This window comes from Triticum dicoccoides, chromosome 3A (genome assembly GCF_002162155.2).
Source record: "Triticum dicoccoides isolate Atlit2015 ecotype Zavitan chromosome 3A, WEW_v2.0, whole genome shotgun sequence".
In the NCBI taxonomy this organism is placed as follows: Eukaryota; Viridiplantae; Streptophyta; class Magnoliopsida; order Poales; family Poaceae; genus Triticum; species Triticum dicoccoides.
Window position 1 is genome coordinate 214,204,014 of NC_041384.1, and position 7,075 is coordinate 214,211,088.

Genomic DNA, 7,075 nt, shown 5'->3' on the forward strand with positions numbered 1-7,075 from the left:
GCCCAATCAAGAATTTTCATGCAAGGGACAAGGAATTCACCTATCACCCCGGCGTTACTTGTTACGCTTGTGGAGAAGAAGGGCATTATGCCAAACAGTGCCCCAAGCCAAGGAACTCAACCCCAAAGCCGAACAACGGCGGCAATAATTCAGCGCCCAAACGAAACAATTTCAATCCCAACAATAACCACAGGAAGGGTCATCTGAACCACGTAACCAAAGAGGAGGCACAAAATGCTCCGGATATCGTACTCGGTACGTTTCCTATCAACACAATACCTGCAATGGTTTTGTTTGATTCTGGAGCTTCTCACTCTTTCATCTCGAAAAGTTTTGCTTTGCAAAATAATTTTTCGATGCTTCCTTTGGAGAAATCCATAATAATCAAGTCCCCCGGGATTCAGCAAGTTTCTCAGAATTACTGTCAGAATGTGGTCATTGAGTTTGAAGGATTGGAGTTTTACGCAAATCTTATTGTATTGGAAAATAAAGGACTAGATGTCATCCTAGGGATGGATTGGCTAACCACCAATAAAGGTTTTATCGACTGTTTCAACAGGACCGTGATTCTCACACACCACCAAGGGAAGACAATAAGAGTATCAGCCAAGGAAGGAAAAAGACCCCGGCAACCGAGATTAAATAAGGTGGACGTTTCTGAGCTAAACAAGGTTCCAGTAGTGTGTGAATTTCCAGATGTATTCCCTGAAGAGCTGCCAGGCATGCCACCAGATCGAGAAATAGAATTCCGCATTGAGCTAGCACCAGGAACCAACCCCATCTACAAGAAACCATACAGAATGGCACCATCCGAGTTGATCGAATTGAAGAAGCAAATAAAGGAATTACTGGATAAAGGATACATTCGGGCCAGCTCCTCGCCTTGGGGATCACCAATTTTATTTGCCAAGAAGAAGGATGGAACGCTGAGATTGTGTATCGACTATCGAGCACTTAACATGGTCACAGTCAAAAACAAATACCCGATGCCAAGGATAAACGATTTGTTTGATCAACTTGCTCAGGCCAAGGTATTCTCAAAAATTGACTTAAGGTCAGGATACCATCAATTGAAGGTACAAACAGAAGATATCCCCAAAACAGCCTTCACCTCCAGATATGGACTGTACGAGTTCACAGTGATGCCATTTGGATTAACTAACGCCCCGGCATATTTTGTTCACCTCATGAACAAAGTATTTATGAAGTTTATGGACAAATTCGTCGTAGTATTCATCGACGATATTCTGGTATACTCCAAAACACCAGAAGAGCACGCAGAACATCTCAGGATTGTACTAGGAGAGCTAAGGAAACACCAATTGTATGCCAAGTTCAGCAAGTGCGAATTTTGGCTAAGACAAGTAGGTTTTCTAGGCCACGTGCTGACTCAAGACGGTATAGCAGTGGACCCAGAGAAAGTCAAGGCCGTACTTGACTGGAAGTCACCAGCCAGCGTAACAGACATACGAAGTTTCTTGGGAATGGCAGGGTATTACCGCAGATTTATTGAAGGATTTTCCACCATATCCAAGCCTATGACACAGTTACTCAAGAAAGATAAGAAGTTTGAATGGACAGAAGCCTGCGAGAAAAGTTTCCAAGAGCTAAAGCGAAAATTAACAACAGCACCAGTATTAATTGTACCCGATATACACAAGAATTTTGAAGTATTTTGTGACGCATCCAGAAAGGGTCTCGGATGCGTGTTGATGCAAGAAGGCAAGGTTGTCGCCTACGCTTCAAGGCAACTTCGCAAACACGAGGAAAATTATCCCACTCATGATTTAGAAATGGCAGCAGTTATTCATGCACTCAAGGAATGGAGGCATTTTCTACTTGGGAATCGATGTGAGATATATACGGATCACAAAAGCCTCAAATACATTTTTACGCAGCCAGAACTAAATTTACGGCAACGCCGCTGGTTAGAATTGGTAAAGGATTACGATGTTGGTATCCATTACCATCCAGGGAAAGCAAACGTAGTGGCCGATGCCCTGAGTCGGAACCCCAGCTCCGATGGGAACTATCTGCACAGCTTGAGGCCCGAATTCCATCAAGAATTTGTCAAGCTCAACTTGATAATGGTAGCAGAAGGCACCATATCAAACTTGGAAATACAACCACACCTTGTGGAGAAAATTAAAGAGGCTCAGTCCGGTCACCCCAGCATTGAAGGAATTAAAAGGAAGTTGAGTATGGGCAAGGCCTCGGAATTCGTCATAGACAATGAAGGAATATTATGGTACGGAGAAAGGCTATGCGTGCCAAACATAGAAGACCTTAAACAGCAAGTTTTAACTGAAGCACACACCACTCCATATTCGATCCACCCTGGAGGAACCAAAATGTATAAGGATATTCAGGAAGGATTTTGGTGGCACGGTATGAAGAGGGACATAGCCGCTTTCATTGCATGTTGCGACTCATGTCAACGCATAAAAGCTGAACATCAGAGACCAGCCGGACTACTGCAACCTAACAAAATACCTGAGTGGAAATGGGATGAAATAGGGATGGATTTTATTGTCGGATTACCTCGATCACGACACGGGAATGATGCCATATGGGTCATCACTGACAGGTTGACCAAAGTAGCACACTTTATTCCAGTGAAGACAACCTACACCACTCAGAGGCTTGCCAGGATTTATCTTTCCCGCATAGTCTGTCTGCACGGAGTCCCGAAGACTATAATTTCCGACAGAGGCACTCAGTTCGTCTCAAGATTTTGGGAGCAATTACAACAGGCCCTGGGAACCCAACTAGCCTTCAGTACCGCATACCATCCACAGACTGATGGACAAACAGAACGCGTAAACCAGGTTTTGGAAGACATGCTGAGAGCATGTGTCCTCACCTATGGAACCAGTTGGGAGGACAGCCTGCCATATGCCGAGTTCGCATACAACAACAGTTACCAGGCCAGCCTGCAAATGGCTCCTTTCGAAGACCTATACGGAAGGAGATGTCGTACCCCGTTAAATTGGTCAGAGACCGGAGACAGCCGCATCTTCGGACCAGATATGCTCAGAGAAGCCGAGGAAAAATTCAAGCTAATCAGGGACCGACTTAAGACCGCTCAAAGTCGACAGAAAAGTTATTATGATCAGAAACATCGTAGGGTCAGCTTCGAACCCGGTGAATTCGTATACTTGAGAGTATCCCCGATGAGAGGATTGCAACGGTTTAAGATTAAGGGAAAATTAGCACCAAGATTCATTGGACCATTTTGCATAGTGGCACGAAGAGGCACTGTAGCCTACCAACTAGACTTACCCGAAGACTTGTCCGACATTCACGACGTGTTCCACGTCTCTCAATTAAGGAAGTGCGTAAGCAACCCAGAGAAACAAGTATCCCATGAGAACATTGACATACAGCCAGACCTCACTTATCGAGAACGTCCCATAAGAATATTAGAGGAGTCTGAAAGGAGGACCCGACAGAAAACCATCAAGTTTTTCAAAGTCCAGTGGAGCAATCACACCGACAGTGAAGCAATTTGGGAAAGCGAGGATCTTCTTCGGACAGAGCATCCACACTTATTTAAGGATCAGCTGAAATCTCGGGGACGAGATTTTTCCTAAGGGGGTAGGTGTTGTGACACTCCAAAGTTTTTATTTGGTTTTTTATCAAAACTTTGTGGTTTTGAGGAGAGACCTTTTTAAAAAAATTTCTTTTTCAGAAAAACCTTCCTCTTAAAAACCTCCTTTTGCCTTGGCAAAGATTTTATTTCTTTCAAACTTTGGTGGTTGATCTTTTGCAAACTTCTTCTCTGTTAGTTCCCTCTAAAAATCTAAATTTTTTTTGGAGTTTTTAATTTGTTTTTTTAAGTAAAGCTCTATGAAAATTTGGGTTTTTCTTATCTTTGAAGCCACCCTTGGCTTTGTATTTTTGCCCATGAGATAAAACTCCTCCAAAACCTCCCCTCCCCCTAGTGATCAACCTAAATTCTCTGTCCCAACTAATCCAAACTGGTTTTGGATTTTTATTCTAATTATTTTTCCCCTCAATTCAATTCTGAAAATTATTTGGAGCCTGAGGGATTTTCAAAGCAAGTAGACTTTTTCATTTGAGTTTTGACCTCAAACCAATTCTCCTGGATTGTCCTTTGAACCCACAACCCAGAACCATCTTGATCCACTCCTCCCCTTTTCAAATTTTTCAAAATGCAGTCTCTACAAGATTGGACCAGATTTGCCAAATTTGGTGAAATTCATATCCACACTGCTCCAAAAATTCCACCAAAAATCATGCAGCCTACTTGAGCAAGGAGAAGCCACTCCACCAAAAATCAGCTCAAGGAAAAATCACCAGAGGCCAATTTCATTCGGTCGAACACCTGGTGGGCACTGTTACTGTTCAAAGTTCAGAAAATTCAGTTTCAGTGTCATCTTCAATCCGTCAGTTTCAGTCACGCGGCCACAGTGCCCTTGGCATGTTCCTCGCCGCCTCTTCCTCTTGTCCGAAGCTGCACACGCGTGCGTGGAGCCTTCCTGGCGTCGATAGCGTGCTGGCTCGCCCTCGCCGGCATCTTCTGCGGCGTCGGGACCTCCCGTGGCGGCCGACAGGAGGCACACCACGGCAGAACGCCGTTCCGCGCCGCCCATCACTCCCTGGCCCTCCGCGTGGCCTCATGCACGCCAGTGCACGCCCGTAGCACAGCCACCGTGGCCGGCAAGCACGGAACGCGCTCTCCGCCGCCGACGGGCCCGCGCCATCACCGTTCCGTCGAGCTCGCCCTTAACACCCAAACCCCGGCCAGTTTAACACCAAAACGGACCCATTGAACCTCCGTGATGACGCTCGACCCCCTAACCACCCCGACCGAGCACTGCGCCACCGTAATCGCTCGCCGGTGATCCTCGTTCACGGCAACCGCCTCGGACCGCCTATATAAAGGGGTCCCGAGCTCACTCTCGTGCACGCAGCACCCCCACTACTCACCAACACCCCGCCAGGCCACTAGGGGGACCTCGAGGAGGTCTCCTCCCCCAGCTCCGGCCGCCTCGTCCCGCCTCGGCCTCCAGCCCGATTCGTTCTGGTGAGGCCATCTCCGGCGCTCAAACCCCGTTCATTACCCTCTCTAGCTGCCAGGAGCATAACCCCCTCTTCATTTTAACCTTTGCAACCCTCTCCGACGAGCCCCTCGACCACCCGAGCCGCCGTCCGCCGGAGCAGAGCTCGCCGTCGACGTGGTGCTCGCCGACCGACTCCACCACCATCAACTGACGCGGAAGGGTACCCTGAGCACGGAGGTACTCTCCGATCTCTTTGCCTCGCCGTGGATCGCCGCCGGCGACCACCGCGGCTCTCGGGCGCCGGCGAACTCTGCCGCCCCGTTTGAACATTTGAACCTGACGGGTGGGACCCCACCGTCAGCCTCTCCGCTCTCTCTTTCGAATCGTTTTCTGGAAGCGCCTTCGGGTAGAATGCGTCTTCTCTTCGGGCTGGCGTAGTCGCTAACGAAGCGTTTTCTGTTTTTATAAACTAGCCCCTGGAAATCTTCTGTTTCATTACAGATAAGTCCCTGGACAAAAACCCTTATAACTTTTAATCAGAAAAGTATTTTTGATTGATTCTTTTTCTGTTCTCTTTAAAATTTTGTCTAGTTTTTTATCAGATTTATTTGAAAAATATTTGGTTTACCTTCTGTGCACTCCTTGGTATTTACGTTAGCGCATATATTTTCTTTAAACCGTAGATACCGAAGGAGGTGACGGAGCCGCGAACTTCACCGAGCTAGGCTCCGACTACTCTGAACCAGGCAAGCATGTTTGAACTTTTGATATGATGAGTGTCTCGGCATGTTTTGCATTTAGTTAGTTTCATGGCATGTTGGTAAGCATACCGATGAACGTTATTTTATGTGAAAATAAGGTGAGTGAGTTCAATGATCCATACGTGGATGAATGTGAATATGAATGGCCATGTGTTGGCATGAGGATGGGTATGATGGCAGTGTTGTAGCATGCCAGTCTTACGCCAGACTATGTGACTTCAGTGTCAAACCATATCGGTCCAGTACCTATCATTTCCTTCCTTGTACTACCACATGTTTTCCGCAAGGAATATGGTTTAGTAAGTTGCAAACCACTTTCATGGTACACACCAAAGAGGAGAGGCCGTGATGATGGTTCCATGGCCCTGGATTAAAGCCAGTCATCCGGTCAGGGGCATGGGTGTTTCCGGTTGGGACCGAGAGGGGGGCACCCCTTAGAGCGCGCGTATATAAATTTGATCCCATGCTATTCGAGATTGTGATCTCCCCGTCTCAAAAGTTTTTCTTGGACGATGACTAGGGTGATACCTAGCATCGGGAGGTAGGATGGGTGTGTACCGGTTAGCTGTGTTTTCTTCCGAAATACCGTAAACGGAACTAGTCCTTCGTGACTACGGAAATCCGTTGACTGTGGGAAAATTTTTGTACAAACTCTGCAGAGTCATATATTCCTCCAAATCATCTCTTCCATGTCAAGTTTCGTTCCATCTTATCCTAATCGATTGTCAGCTTTGATGACAGAGACTCCGGTGAATCGCATGAGTGCTAAGTCCGGTTGAATGATTATCCCTGTGGATGGACTAACCCGTTTATTCTCATGGATTGAATGTTTATTATGAGTATTATTTACTGATGAACTTTTAAAGCCCTTTCTGCGATGTCGCTCAGACGTCCGACTGTGGCATTTCTTTTAAAGCCCTTTATGTGATGTCGCTCAGACGTCCGACTGTGGCATTTCTTTTAAAGCCCTTTATGCGATGTCGCTCAGACGTCCGACTGTGGCATTTCTTTTAAAGCCCTTTCTGTGATGTTGCTCAGACGTCCGACTGTGGCATTTCTTTTAAAGCCCTTTTTGTGATGTCGCTCAGACGTCCGACTGTGGTATTTCTTTTAAAGCCCTTTATGTGGTGTCTCTAAGACGCCCGACTGTGGCATCTTTTTTTCCTTATTTTTATTTTGTTCACCTTTCGAGGCGTCGCTTCAGACACCCGATCGGTCTTCATTTGTGTTATGTTGGGATTTCAGGCGGACTACCGCCATTTCCCCTTTTTCTTACCCCGTTATGCT